We start from the raw sequence: 15994 nt of genomic DNA on the forward strand, positions 1-15994 counted from the left end.
AGGAAATAATCAATATCTTTGTTGTTGTGGGCCACAAAGTTTTGGGGTGGTTTGTTATGCAGCAAGAGGTGGCTAATATAATGATACCTAGATTGATCAAATACCTGAGGAGAAGTAAGCATATCTGAAAAACTATTCTGGATTTCTCAGTATTGGAGAAGGGGATTTCAAATACGCAAAGGTAGAAAATTAGAAAAGGTAGAAAATTAGAATGAACTCCATGTTGGACAGAACCTAGAGCTCATGGTTTTCAATATCTAAAGATGGATGCAGAAATAAATATAGACATAAATATGAGCCAAGGAATGTGTATAGCAGGAATAAACACACATATTCCCAGCTCTATCCACTGAGAATTCCAAGTGCAGTGAGCACACCTATTGCCCAGAACTTGGTATCTAAGTATCATTCTCTGTTAAAAAGAACCACGGCTCCCCAGAGAAATGGCTGTGTGCAGAGCAGGAACAATGAAAGCAAGATGAGCCTGAAACAATCTTACTTGCCAGAAAGTAAGATCGTGTGTAAATAGGGGATGTGTCAAAAGGAGCTCCTCTGGCCAAATCTGAAAAAAGTCAAGCATCACAGCAAATAATGCTAATGACAAATTATAATCCACTGAATAAAACAGAAGCCCATGAGTCCACACCAATAGAAACAAGTCATTTATTGAAAGCTTGAGGAAGAGTTGCCTATTGATGCATTTCAAAGTGCCTCCCTCCAAATATTCATTAAGTCCAAATGGTGCTGGGAAAACTGGAAATCCATTTGCATCAAAATGAAACTGAATCCCTTTCTCTCGCCATGCACAAAAGTTAACTCAAAATGGATCAAGGAGCTTAATATTAAATCAGAGACACGGCATCTGATAGAAGAAAAAGTTGGCTATGATCTACATACTGTGGGGTCGGGCTCCAAATTCCTCAATAGGACACCCATAGCACAAGAGTTAACAACTAGAATCAACAAATGGGACTTACTCAAACTAAAAAGTTTTTTCTCAGCAAAAGAAACAATAAGAGAGGTAAACAGGGAGCCTACATCCTGGGAACAAATCTTTACTCCACACACTTCAGATAGAGCCCTAATATCCAGAGTATACAAAGAACTCAAAAAATTAGACAATAAGATAACAAATAACCCAATCAACAAATGGGCCAAGGACCTGAACAGACACTTCTCAGAGGAGGACATACAATCAATTAATAAGTACATGAAAAAATGCTCACCATCACTAGCAGTCAGAGAAATGCAAATCAAAACCACCCTAAGATACCATCTCACTCCAGTAAGATTGGCAGCCATTATGAAGTCCAACAACAACAAGTGCTGGAGAGGATGCGGGGAAATGGGTACACTTGTTCATTGTTGGTGGGACTGCAAATTGGTGCAGCCAATTTGGAAAGCAGTATGGAGATTTCTTGGAAATCTGGGAATGGAACCACCATTTGACCCAGCTATTCCACTCCTCGGTCTATTCCCTAAAGACCTAATAAGAGCATGCTACAGGGACACTGCTACATCGATGTTCATAGCAGCACAATTCACGATAGCAAGATTGTGGAACCAACCTAGATGCCCTTCAATAGATGAATGGATAAAAAAATGTGGCATTTATACACAATGGAGTATTACTCTGCATTAAAAAATGACAAAATCATAGAATTTGGAGGGAAATGGATGGCATTAGAGCAGATTATGCTAAGTGAAGCTAGCCAATCCTTAAAAAAACAAATGCCAAATGACTGCTTTGATATAAGGGGAGTAACCAAGGACAGGGTAGGGACGAAGAGCTTGAGAAGAAGATTAACATTAAACAGGGATGAGAGGTGGGAGGGAAAGGGAGTGAGAAGGGAAATCACATGGAAATGGAAGGTGATCCTCAGGGTTTTACAAAATTACATATAAGAGGAAATGAGGGGTAAGAGAAGAATAATACAAGTGGAAGAAATGTTTTACAGTAGAGGGGGTAGAGAGAGAAATGGGGAGGGGAGGGGAGGGGAGGGGAGGGGGGATAGTAGAGAATAGGATAGACAGCAGAATACATCAGACACTAGAATGGCAATATGTAAATCAATGGGAGTGTAACTGATGTGATACAGCAATCTGTATACGGGGTAAAAATGGGAGTTCATAACCCACTTGAATCAAACTGTGAAATATGATATATTAAGAACTATGTAATGTTTTGAACGACCAACAATAAAAAATAAGTCCAAATGGAAAGAGTTATTTTTTAGTGGAGAAGCCTAGACTTAATTAAGCCATCAATAAAAAGACAAATAAAAATCCTGAGGTATCTGATAGAGTGCAATAATGAGAAGTTAGCATACTTCTGTGATGTCCCTGCAGATGTGTGAGTTTTTAATAATTTTTTTAACTATCAGTTACTGAAAAAAAACTGTGCACTTTCTCTTTTCTCTTTTAGTTCTCTTGATTTTTGTTTTATGTATTTTGAGGCTATGTTATTAGTTGCATGCAAAATTAGATTTGTATCTGCTTCATAAATCTATTTTTTTCCACCGTGAATATCTCTGTTTATCTTTAACATGGCTGTTTTCCCCCCTTAAACTCTGCTTTTGCTGAGAATAATGTAGCTTTGCCCACTTACTTCTTCTGCCTAGTGTTTGCTTGATATTTTGCATCTTTTTACTTTCCTCACTTTCTTTAATCCTTATAATTGATATGTCTCTCTTACAAGCCACACATTTTTTTTCCACAATATCTTTATTATATTTGTTTATTTTTATGTGGTGCTGGGGATCAAACGCATGTTAGGCAAGCGCTCTACCACTGAGCCACAACCCCAGCCCACATATGTTTGTTTGTTTTTTTTTTAAAAAGCATCCAATTGTCTTTAAATTGGAGTATTTATTCCCTTACTTCTTATTATTTGTCTCCTGTTTGTTTCACTTATTCTCCATTACTTTTCTCTCCTTTCTTGCCTTGTCTTTCCAACCTGAAATAATACATGCAACAAAAAAATACCCTTCAAATAGAAAGGCAAAACAGAAACTTTTCATACAAATAAAAATTGAAACAATTCATCACTAGCATACCCCCATCAGAGGAATTAGTAAAGGGTGATTTTGATTTTCAAGCAAGAGAAAATTAATCCCAGATGGAATCTTGGAGATGCAGGAAGAAATCAAGGCCAATGGAGAGAAAATATTTGGTTAATTTAAACAAATATTGTCTATACAAAACAATAATAATAATGTCTTGTGGAGTTTGAAATATCTAAAAAAATTCAAATAGCAGATGGTACCAGATGATAACAGCATATAACTCAGGAGGGGGTAAATGGAGTTTTAAGTGGCTTAAGGTTCTGCCTTGTCACAAAAGTGATGAGATTATTAATTTATATTAGACTTTAGAAAGTCAAGGATACATATTAACATGTTTAGAATGATCACTAAAAAAAGAAAAAGTGGCAAATTAAACACTGGCACGAATTAATAAGAAACCAAATTATTCCAGAAAAAGTTAAAAATGGGGAAATAAACATTATATCTTTTACCATTTTTAAAAAGCAAGGCATAAAAGAAACCTAACAGCTAATAAAAATGTCCTTAAATTGGGTGGTTGGCACAAAGTATTCACTTCAACATGACTCATATACTTTACATATATCAAATAAATATTCTTTAGACTCCACAGTTAATAAAAAAATCAAAAAGCAAAGTGAACAGCAGAACATTAGGTACATATAATAGGATCTCATTTGTGTGCATAACCTAAATTTTTGTAGAAAAAAATCAAGCCTATTTGCCAAAATGCAATCAGGATTTTTTCTCAAAGTTAGGGGGTGTGGAGGTGGGGGGGGGTGCAGAAAGGGAAGGGTGTGGAATTCTGGAGAAAAACTGTCCATTTCTGTCTTGTGTCGTGTGTAAAACTTGAATACTTTGTTTACTATGTTCGTATTACTTAATAATTGCAAATCACCAACAGTCCAAAATATGTTTCCATGTTGAAAAAATAATTTTAAAATATACAAGGAAAGGCTGTTTCATAAAGGTGTCCCGAGCGACCCGATCTCCTGTTGTCGTGACACATCTCGACCACACGGTGGCGCTGCGGGGCGGCCCAGCTGCTCTGGGCTCCGGGTTGAGCGGACCGTCGCGGCTGGGAGAGGGTGGCGTGTCTTCAGGATCAGATTTAGTTCTTCAGCGTCCCGCCGACAGCCTTGCCAGGTGGCATCCGGAACGCTAGCTCGCAACAAGTCAATCGTCCCCGCGGGTGGCTCCGGAGCGTTTCAGGCCAGCTACCGGGCCGTTGTCCACGTCGCCCTGAGTTAACGGGCCTGGGGTCCCCATTGCTAAGTCTGGGTTGCGGGAGCGATCGTGGGGCCCTCACGACGCCTGCTCAGATGTGGTTGGGGCCATCTCCAGGGTTCTGGGTCCCTGGAGGAGTGCAAACCATGATGAGCCACCTCTCCTGTTAAGGGAGCTACAGAAGGGGAGGGGCGTCGTGGCTGAGATGAGCCCGGGTCCCTGTGGTCTCAGAGTGGGTGTTGCCCCCTCTGAATTCTCCTGCATGTGACCGGGGCATGTCAGTTTCTGCTTAGGATTCTCCTTGACTGCTCTCATCCTCAGAAGGTTCAAGTTCCTAAGCTTGACTCCTGAAGCCCTTTAGGGCCACCTCCCAACACCCCATCCTCCGTCACCCTGAATCCTCTGGTTGCCTTCCACCATCAGGCTCTTTCTCATCTCTGAGCTTTCCCTGTGCTGTTCCCATTGACTCGGCAGCTCTTCCATCTCCCCTCCCACTTCTTCTTGCCTGGCAGGTGCTCCAGAATCACGGTGCCAAGTATAAGCCTTGTGAGCGGGCATGGAATGGTGGGGACCCTAGCAGGAGGGGTGCAGCTGGGCAGGAAGGAGCACAGTACAGCAGCCTGCCTAGAGGAACCCAGGGCCTCTGGCGAGATAAACCAAGATGAAGGAGGCTGCCAGGTACCCCCTGCCTGCCTCAGCACACAGTGGGACCTCAAGCGAGCTGCCTTCAAGCAGCACCAGGAGAAAGGTGGGTGCATGGGTTGGCTCCACCCAACCTGGCCCGACCTCCACCCTGCACAGGCAGTGGACTCCCAGACCCCACTGTCAAGCCCGTATGCCCAGCTGACCGTGGACATCTCCTCACAATGCCCTCCTGCATCCTTAAGTCATCTGAATTCATCCTTCCCCAGATTGCTTCTCCTTGTGGCCCACCTAGGAACTGGCTCTGCCATCCTGCAAGTCTCGGCCCACCCCATCCCTCTACCCGCCACACACCCACCACTAAAGCCATCTGCTCTGCTGACGTCTCCAGGGTCTGGTGAGGATGCCACCCCCTCCCACCCCACCTCCTCTCTCCTGTGCCCCTTCCCCACTGTAATGCCAGACCATCTACTTTAGGTTCCCAAATAAGCAGTGGTGGCTGTCCCTGCTGACTTGTCTAAGCTGTCCCCTCACCCAGGGCCTCCCCTTTTCACCCTGGAATCAGGTATGCACCCCTCAGGTTTCTGCTGAGACACCCCTCCTTTAGGCCTCCACGGTGAGCTGGGCTTCCCTGTCTGCCCTGGCCACACTGTGTGGCCCTCATGTGTGATCTGTTTTCTTGCAGCAAACCCAGTGGTCAGCGTTTAGTCCTCCCTCCGCGGCAGCTCAGCTTCTTGGCCCAGCTGATCATGGCCTCCTTGCTGAAATCCCTCTTCCCCGGCTTCCAGGTCACAGTGCTGTACGCTGTCTTCCTGCTCCCTGGCTCCTCAGTTCTCAATGCCAGTTCTGCCTCACCTCCCGCCCTTTAACATCAGCCTCCCATCCTCTCTCCCCCCTGGTGCTGACCTCCTGGCATGTGGCCCAGGTCTGTGGCTTACAATTCCGTCTGCTGGCAGCCCTGGAATTCCAGTCTCCCCAGCATTAACCTGCCCCCAACTGCAGGATGGAGTCTCTACCTGCCTCCCTACTTGCTGTCCAGTGGGCGGCTCCACCTTACCACGTGCAAATCAGGCTCACAATTCAAGCCCTCCCCACTTCCTCTCCGTAGACTCCATCCTCTTGGTCCATGAACCAAAACTGCAGTGTGGTTCTTCCCTCCCTTTTTTCCACCCCATCCCACCCATCGGGAAAGCCTGTGACTACCTTCAAAGTGCCCTCCCAGACTCCCATCCCTTCTCACTGCCTCTGCCTGTCCAACCTGGTCCAATATCTCTTGTTGGGGCCAAGTGCAGCCTCCTCCCGACTGGTCTCCCCGAATCAACCCTGGTCCCCTGCAGTCTATTCCCAATTAAACAGTCAACCTTCTCCTCTGCCCCAGGCCTCCTGCAGGCCCCCACCTCACGTGGAGTAATAGTTGAGCTCTTCTCTACCTACAAGACCCTCGGTAGCTGACACACTCTCCCTCATGCCCCTGGTGACCTCTGGGCCTTTGCACTGGCTGTTCCACATGCCTTTGATACTTTTCTCTACATCTGCACAGCTCCCCCTCACATGCCCTCTGACCTCTGCCCAGAGAGGTCTCTCCTGCCAATCTACATACAAAGTGACTCTGCAGTACTTCCTGCCTTCCTTACTAGATGGCTCATGTCTGTCATATTTGTTTATATGTTCAATATCTGCGTCCTCCACTCGACTGTAAGTCTGGAAGCACAGGGACTTTCTTCTTCTATGATCACTGCTGTAGTCTCAGTGTCTGCAGCAGTGCGTAATAGACCCTCGGTAAGTAATCACTAAATACTTGCACTTCCACCAGACGACGGAGACTGGAACAGCAAGAGCCTGAATGGGCTCATGGATGTAGCCTGAGGACTCAAGTCGAAATCGGTGCTCAATAAAGACTTGCTGAAGACTTGGATGGATGGTTGGATAAATGGACAAGGCACTGATTCTCCCCAAGGGTCTCCACCTGGTGGGTATCCTGCCTGAATCTGCAGGGGGAGGCAGGTCAGTCCACTCTGAAGACGCCTGAGCCCCGGAGTCATCCAGGACAGTCAGGCACGAAGGTTCCTGAGTGGACAGGCAGGGTAGGATTTCCCCAGGCCCCAGGGGATTTGCAGTGCCTGTTCCTAGCAGCGCAGGAAACTGCTCCCATATGCCACATGGACCCTGATTTCAAGTTGTCCTGCCCTTTGATTCAACAATTATGCTTCAGAGAATCTTTTCTGATTAAAAAAAAAAAAAAAAAAAAAAAGACTAGCCCTGGCGTACAAAGATAGAGCTGTGTGCAGGTTGGGGGTGAGTCGTGACGGCTTTGTGTGTAATCACATAAAACAGTACCCAGCCTGGATGCCCAGCGATAGGCGGCCGACTGGGTGCATGTGGCACAGCCTAGAGCCTGATGGACCACACAAAAAATCAGAGGATGGATCCACGAGCCGAGAGGGAAGAAACCGGTTAAGTTGCTAAGTGAAAATCATGTCATTAAACACTCGTACAGGATGAGCCACCGTTAGTGTAAATAATGAAGCCTCTGGATGGAGTTCATGTCCATGGGCATTAGAAAGGCCTGGATTCACCCTTATCCACCCAACCCCTGGCCTTGGTCACCCCAGGGTGGGGAGTTGGATTTGAAAAGAAATTTCCCCTGATTCATCTATTTACTTCTTCATTGACTTGTCTTTAATGATAAGCTGATACTCTTCTGTAATTACATTTTAAAAGAAAATTTCCCAATATATGTGAAAGACATTGATCTAAATACACATTTTCCTAGCTTCTTAATGGCTAGCAATGGCGTGATTGGCAGACAGGTTAGAAGGAAAGCAAGTTGATGAATTAAGCGATTCATCATCCGGGGCCGTAAGTACGGCACCTGCTGCCAGCCCCTGACCATATCGCCCTGAAAACCTTACTCGAGAATTCCAGTGCCCCAGCACCATCTCCCATTATCCTGGCACATAACCAGCTGGGCTGTGCTCTGTTGCCTGTTCTTGCGACACCTGTGGGCTAAGAATGATTTTTACAGTTTTAAATGGTTAGGGGTGGGGGATCAAAAGAAAAATATTATTTGTGACACAAGAAGAAACTATGAAATTCCAATTTGGGCATCAACAAATAAAGTTTTATTGGTACGCAGCTGTGCTCATTCCTTTGTGGGTTGTCTATGGCGCTTTCCACTAACTGTGTCTGAGTGTTTGCAACCGTGATGGCATAGCCCACAAAGCCTAAAGTGTCTACTCCCTGATCCTTTCCAGAAAGCTGGCCAACTCTACGGCCTCTCTGTTCTGAGCCACTGGGCCAGCTCTGTGGTCTGACCAGCTGGGCCTTTGCTCTCTTGAGTCCATCCACCCGAATGCTCTCTCTGCTGCCGCTGGAAAATTAGCCCTCCCCCAGGCGCGTGTCCCCTACCCCCAATCTGAGGGGACATGATTATGGGTTGTTCTCTGGCTCACTAGTTTCTGGGTCTCCTGCACTTGGCAGGGTCCCTGGCTAAAATTTCCCAGATTGCATGGGCTGCTGCCATTGCCATGTCAATTTCCAGGCTCCTTGAGGTTTTTCTGGACTTGCCAAACCTGAACACTAGCTAAGAAACCGGGGAGCAAGGAGGTCAGGTGAAGTGCAGAGAGCTGAGCTCATGTTGGGGGATCTGATGACTGCAGGGGCTTCCCCAGGGCAGAGTCACTCTGCCTGGCCACAGACGGCAAAGCCAGGGCCCGCCCAACCCCATGGTTTGTCTCCTGGAGGATTGCCTGGGAGGGAGGGAGTTCCCGGGGCCTGTCCCCGGAGGTAAGCGAGCAGAGTGGGGTCAAGGATGTCAGAGGACACTGATGAACTCTCCAGTTGCTCCCAACCTGGGACTCAGGACTCCAGGGCTTCTCTTGGGTGATGACCAAGGCCAAGCTCTGGGGGCTTGACGAGGGGACAGAGAGCGCTGCTCTACCTGCTGCTGAACACACCCTCCCTCCACGCCTGCCTGTCTCACCTGTGCCCCGACCTCCTGACCGGACTCCTGCTGCAGGGACGCAGGGGGCTGGGGACACGGATGTCTCCAGAGCTTCTGGGAACATAAGGCAGGACCGTTGAACCTTGCAACAGGGACATCTCAAGTCGAGCACCCCAGTGCATCATGGTTTGATGATTTGGGGGAACTTTGAGGACTCCAGACCACCATCCCCATCCTCCCAGCCCTGAAAATCTAAAAATCCCCTAATACCGGGCATTTCTTTCTAGCTCGCAACTTTCCAGAAAGGTTTGAGGTTGTTTAATGATAATTTGTGTGGCCAGAGAAGCCACAGGGCTTTGCGGTTGAGAGCTGGCCCTGGGATCAGCTTGTGTGGGGGTGGGGGGGCGCACTTACTGAAGGCTCCTGACAGCACCACAGAGGTATTAGATGTCTAATCTGGCCCCAAAAGTAGGGTGTCTGGCGGCCCAGGTTTGGGACCCTTCTCCTACCACTTCCTCCCCCATGTTATGCGGGTCTGCCACTTCCTCCTCTGGTTTCCTCAGGACAACTGATTGGGATTCCCCCAGAGGACGCTGGACCTCGCATAACATGGGGTTATGCAGGTCCCTACCCTCACGTGCATGTGGAACTGGCTGGCCCCGTTCCTCTTTGCCTCCCTGGGGCTCCTGCCTCGTGTCACGCCCTGCAAACCTGGAGTGGCTCAGAACTCCTTGGAAGGTACCAACCCTGGGTTTTGAGGCCTTTGAAGGATCCATGGAAGCAGCACTGACCCTCTTCAAATGCAGGGGCTGGAGGAGGACAGTGGCTCTGAGGGACCCAGGAGGTAAAGTAGGGTCTCAGGTGCGCAGACACCTCTTCTTGACGTCTCTTCTCACAGGTCCTTTTCCACCGTGTACCTCTCCATCACCTGCACCCTGACATGCTCCTCGCCTCCTTGACTGGGTGGGTGTTACCCACTAGGGAGGTGAGGGCCAAACCCAGCTCTGCGGCTTCTCAGCCACTCAGGGCTCCCATCTGTGAAATGGGGCTCCGCAAACCTCTGTGAAAGCTTGCTGAACAGGCCCATGACCTAATGGCCCCTTTCTGGTCTTGGGGTCCCAGCCCTTCATGAGAAGGGACAATCTAGTGCAGTTGGGGAGCATTAAGATGCAGGGAGAGACAGATGGGGGTGTCTTCATGTGAGATGTCCTGAAGCCTTCAAAGCACTCCTTGGCATGTGTGGGGATGACAATTACTAACCCTTAGTCATTCCATAAATATTTCCCTCATTAAGTGTTTTTGGGGGGGTCCCCTGTGCTAAGTACTGTGCTAGGTTCTGGGGATGCAGCTGCTTTCGGGAGAGCTGCCGGGAGGCCTCACTCCAAGCAGAGGACATCGGGAAACCCTGGGGTGAGGGCGTGCTGATCATGGACAGTTCAAAAGAAAACAAGGAGGAACCAGGGCATGGTGTGGTGGTGCCTGGTGGCCCAGGCCTTTAATCCCAGCAACTCAGGAGGCTGAGGCAGGAGGATCACATGTTCAAGGCCGGACTGAGCAAAATAGTGAGAGCGAGACCCTGTGTTAAAATAAAAAAATAAAAAGGGGTGGGGGGTGGGGGTGTAGCCCAGTGGTAGAGCCCCCAGGTTCAATCCCAGTATCTAAGGGGAAACAAAGAAGGGAATCCAGGAGGCATGTGGCTGGTGGGAGGGAGGAAGAGGGAAGGGAAGTCGTGGGAGGAGATGGGATGGGGGCAGCTCACGCAGGCTTGCAGGCTACGCTGTGGCTTCCGGATTCAGAAGCACTGGGCACCTCCTCTGGCCCAGGTCCTAGTCTACGTTCTACCTGTCTCAGAGACTCCATTCTTCTCTCAGCCTTCCGGTGCCTATCTGTATCCTCCAGTTACAGATGAGGAAACCAAGGCACCAAGAAGGGGAACCATGTGCCCAGCAGGTAATTGGAAGCTGGGGATTTGGACCCAGGAAGGTCCTAAGCTCCAAATGGCTGAACTCTTGCCATGTCTTCCTTGGGAGAAACCCAACTCTTAGAGTCAAGCTAGGAGAGGTAGGGAATAATAATAAGAGAGGAAGTGGAGAGGGCAGGGAGGCAGCAGCCCCCCAGGACCCTCGAGACTCACCAAGAGGCTTGGGGCAGGGGCCGGCCTGAAGCACCTGTGTGACAGCCTGCAGAGCGGTGACATGGTGCCGGCCCACATCAGCCTCTGCCCAGCTCAGAATGTGGGGAGCATCAGGAGGCTGTGGGCTCCTCAGAGGCTCCATTTGGCATTGGACAGGAGGCTTTAGCTAGAAAATCAGAACCCAGAGCAGAAAATAGCTTGAAAGCACATGCAGCCCAGGTTGTTGGACACATGCAGTCGGGTCACGTGCCTGTTCTGCTGCCATCCGCGGGGACTCCTCTTCACCCCTCACAGTCCAATGCAGCTGGTCCTTCCTTTGTAAAAGCTTTCTTGACTTTGCTGAGCTGGGGGCTCCCGCTTCGCGCCACGGCTTTGCCCTCTGCTCGGTTTTAGATCTCTGGGTTTTGGTTCCTCCTTTATGTGCCTGGCTCTTAGGCTTGGCCTGGCCCAGGACTTGGCTGGCCGTGTCCTTCCCAGCAGGGAGTCGCTGAGCAAGCCAGCCAGCAGGTGCCTGCCTCCTGCATGCCCACTGTGGGGCTACTGTCCCCCCACCCGTGGCCATTGGTGACCACTTAGCTCCTTCAATTACATGGAGTGACAGGCCACTGCCGCTGGGATGGGAACGCAGCAGACCCCCGTCTTACTGCTGCCCTGAGCTCTGATGCTGCAGCCTCAGCTCTGAAGACCAGCCTATTGGTCGGTCCAGAAGCCTCGGGGCCATTCTGGGCACATTTCTTTTCCCTGCTTCTGTTCTGCCTGGTCAGCTGTACTGGCTCTGCCCACGCGTCCAGAATGGGGTGCTTTTCTCCACTCCTGGCCCCAGCCCCTGCTGGAGGTCCCCGTATCTTGCACCTCAAAGGGCTGGAGCAGTGCCCTACCTGGTCTCCCTGAGTCCACGCTCCACACAGCAGCCAGGGATCCCACAGGTCACTCCCCTGCTTCTACCCGAAATGGCCCCCACCCTCCCTGGCCCACAGGCCCTCCCCGGAGCAGCCCCAGAATTTATCTCTTCTCTTGGGCCACTCTTCCACCCATCCCCCAGCCCCAGCCACTCTGGCCAACACATGACCTCGGGCCTGCCAGCCTCACTCAGGTGGAGCCCTTGCAGTGGCTCCACCCACCCCTGGAGGCTGGCCCCCTGGATTCACCTTGCCTGTCAAGTTACTGCTCAGAATTTACTCTCCTGGGCCCAGATTTAATTTTCTAAATAGCGGTCCTCTCCCTCCAGATAGAATATAAATCCATGTGAGAAGAGACGCTGGCCATCCCAGGTGCTAGGACAGGACTGGGCACAAAATCAGCACTTGTTAACTGTTGGTGAAATGAATACAAGATCCAGATGGGGCCTGAGTGCCTTTTGCAGCCACGCTGGGGATGTACCAATGCAGGTGCTTTGTATTGACAAACCCAGCAAGATTGTATTGACAGTTTTACCACACGGAGATCATTAGACAGGTGTGCACAGGGTGCAGTCAAGATACTCACGGCAACCGGGAGTGGTGGTGCATACTGTAATCCCAACGACGTGGGGAGGCCGAAGCAGGAGGATGCCAAGTTTGAGGCCAGCTTTAGCAACTTAGCAAAACCCTGTTTCCAAATAAAAAAATAAAAAGGATTAAAGATATGTAACCCTGAGTTCAATCCCCAGTACAAAATATATATGTGTGTGTGTGTGTTTGTGTGTATTACATATATATATATATATATATATATATATAATTGAAGCATTGCTTATTGTCACCAAGAAAGGGCAGCAACCTAGGTGTCCATCAGGAGGGGATTGGCTCAATCCAGGTATGGCACAGCCAAAGGATGGAATGTTTTGTAGCCACTAAACAGGAGGAGAGGGGTCTGATTGTGCTGATGTGGTTTTCCCCAGTGGAGAGAAACGGAGCCTGGTGCCTGATGTGCAATATACATTTATTGTAAATGCATCCCTGGAGGGCAGGAGCTCTGTTTGCATATCTAAACATATCTGAGTCATAAAAAGAGGGAAATGGGTGGGAGGATGCTGGGTTAATCCAACTGTTCCTTGTCTGGTGAAGAAGGTGAAGCCCAGGGAGGTCACGCCACCACTTGGAGGCACAGCCAGGATGGGGGCCCAGGTCTTCCTTCCCCAAGACCCACTTCCTGCTCTCAGCAGGTTCTGGGGACGCAGCTGAGTGAAGGGTGCAGCCTGAGCCTACCCCTGAGTCGTGAGTCGTTTAAGTCGAGTTGGAGCCTCGGCTTCCTTGTCTGTAAAATGGGCCTGTGTTCTCCCGCCCCCAGCCCCGCCCTCACTAGGCTGTGGTGAGGGGAAAAAGCTTGTGATTACAAAAGCTTATATAAGGATGAGCAGTACTGAGTGCTGCAGACACACCCAGCCAGCCACGCACAAAGCCCTTTGAGGCTCATGATCCCCTTTAATCCGCACAAGAACCCTCTGAGGTTGGGGCTGTGAGTGGCCCCATTCTAGCCGCTCACGAGGCTTTCGTAACTAACACCCGGTGTCACCCACTTTGGTGGTAGAGCTGAGATGTAAGCCCAGGGCTTCAGCCTCCTCCTCTCAGCTTCCATACTCTAGAAAGTTCTCCATGTGTCTACGTAAAAAATTGGTTTCCAGAACTCCCAGGACCCGGGGGCCCTGGAGCGCTGGAGCACACTGGACCTGAACCCACCCATGGGTAGGTGGTCCCCAGGGCAGAGTCCCCACTCCTAGGCCGCCTCCCACCTCACACGGCCTGTCCCCACAGCCCCTGATCAGGAGGGCCGGGGAGCCTGCAGCCAGCCTGGGTCGGGCCGGGCCTCCCTGTAATTAAAGGAGCAGGAGGCTGGGAGCTGGACTCCATGTGGTCCAAGGAGGGGGAGGCGGGTTGGGGGGACAGGAGGAGCTTCCTTGTGGCCAGGCCAACCACGTCAGCAGCCACTGGTCCTCTGGAGGCAGCTGGGCAGCCATGGGTAGCTGGGAGGGACCTGTGTGGACTCCCCTCCATGAGGTCTCGCCAGCCTCCTGCCCATCTCTGTCTCCACCTCCCTCCTCGTGATGTCCCCCACCCACACCAGAGCCATGTCTCCCAAAAGCAGGTCACTGGCGCTTGGCTCCTGTGTCCAGCCGTTCTGTGGGGGCAGAACGTTCTCTCCTGCTCTGAGCGCAGTGCGGACGGAAGGCTGGGGGGGCAGCTGGCAGGAATGTCCGGGCATCCACTGGAAAGGAGGTCATTCTCCACACAGAGGTCTTCTGGACGGCATGTGGCCCCCCAGGACAAGCCCACAGCCCCAGGCTGGCGATCCCTGCCTGCTCTTTAGCCCTGACGTTCTCCCAACCACTTAATGTCCCCTTCTGCCCTCCCTGCCTTTCTCCTGCCACCCCTTGGCCTGCACGCCTTCCCTCCCTGCTCAGCCTGTTCCCTCTCTGCCAGGTCAGATGCCTCCTCTCCCAGGCAGCCTTCCCTGATTGGGCTCAACTCTCTCCCCTGCAAGCCCTTGGGCCTTGTCTGTCTTCTGAGCGTGCTTGTGAGGCCCGGAGATGTGGCCTGAATGACTGCATCGTGGTCCCCTCACCCCAGCTCCAAGGCTGTGATTCTGCCCTGGATGTCAATCACTACTTATGGCCTGGACGAGTCCGTCCTTCTCTCTAACCTGCATGGTCTTGTCCAAGCAATGACCACTGTCTACTAGAAGAGACCACTGTGAGGCTCACAAGAGGCAATGCTGGTGACCTCTCCAACCCGGGTCACCTCTGGTGGGTGCTTCACAAATGGTACCCAGTGCTTCCATGGCTCTTCTTGTCGAGGCCACAGCCTCCCCAGTCCAGCTCTGTCCTGCCACCTGCCTCTTTTGCGTGGCACTCAGGGATGCCTGCCCAAGGAAACAGGGATCCGGCCACTCCCATGGACCAAGACCATCCCCACAGCCCTGCCCCACCTGCCCGGCCTTGTTCCTCAGCCCTGGCCCTCTCCACCCCGTCCCCTCTGCTCCAACCACCTAGAGCTGACCTGGGGCCCTCAGCACCACCCCTTTTAAAAACTGCACCGGTGACTGCTCCTCTTCCTTCCCTGGCTGGCTGCTACCCATCTGTGGGGACCCCACTTAGGTCCCCCTTCCTCCAGGGAGCCTGGCTTGACCTCACACCCCAGCCAGGCGAGACCCCTGCTCTGTGCCCCGGTGACGCCTGTAGTGACCTGTTCCCTGCAGGGGGCCAGACTCTGCGCCTGGCTCCCCTGCAGACCCAGCACCAGCCCAGTGTCTGGCGAGGACTAGATGCTCAAAAAATATTTAGTGACTACTAACTGAATGGATGGCTGAGTCAATGACTGCATCCCCCACACTGCAGGAAATGTCTGAGAACAGATTTGAGTGGGAGGTTCCAGCAGGGGCCTGGGAGAAGCCCCTGGGGTTTGGGTGCTGGGTGGCCGGCAGAGTGGACCCCCACCCCCTCCCAGAGCGGGTCAACCTCCCCCTCTTCCCACAGGGCCCCGGGGCCCCAGAGCGGGCTTCCAGATGTTGAGCCCCGTGTCTGCCTCACCTCTGAGCCTTTCCATCTGCACAGCCGGGCCAGATCCCCGCAGCCAGTGTCGCGGGCAGCCAGGCCAGCCGTCCCCGGCGTCTTCCTATTTTAGACATCTCGCCGCCTCAGTCACTTCTAATGTTTCCAGCCAGGCTGCGGGGGGAGGAGAAAGAGGTTACTGCTACTTTAAATGTGCTGTATGAAGGCGAGGGCTGGAGAGGGGCCTGCTGCAGGAACACCCCGTCATCCCGCCGGAGAAGCCGCCAGATGGAATACAAAAGGCGAAGCCCGGGCGCCCATGGAGACGGCCCCGGGGCATAAAACAGGGGGGGCCAGGGGCTGGGGGCGCGCTCGCCATGGAGCCCGACGCCCTCCTGGACCAAGACGGCTCCTACGGTAGGTGACACTGGCCGGCTAAGTGGCAGAGTTGGGGACCTCAGCCTGGCTGCTCAGGGGGACTTTTCTCTGCTTTAGGAATCTGAGTTGAAGGGGGGAGGCAATCGGGCAGCTGGCACTGC

General features: G+C 51.3%; 1 long non-coding RNA gene across 1 annotated transcript; it reads right to left on the bottom strand.

Moving 5' to 3' along the window:
- Positions 1-10199: 10199 nt before the first annotated feature.
- LOC308640324 lies at positions 10200-15576 on the bottom strand. The gene is made up of 3 exons (XR_014020243.1): positions 15495-15576; positions 12476-12577; positions 10200-11156 (listed from the first exon to the last, which is right to left on the bottom strand). It is a non-coding gene; the product is annotated as an uncharacterized lncRNA (long non-coding RNA).
- Between the last annotated feature and the right edge of the window lie 418 nt (positions 15577-15994).

The sequence above is a fragment of the Spermophilus citellus genome (assembly GCF_964194105.1).
Source record: "Spermophilus citellus genome assembly, contig: SCAFFOLD_175, whole genome shotgun sequence".
Classification (NCBI taxonomy): domain Eukaryota; kingdom Metazoa; phylum Chordata; class Mammalia; order Rodentia; family Sciuridae; genus Spermophilus; species Spermophilus citellus.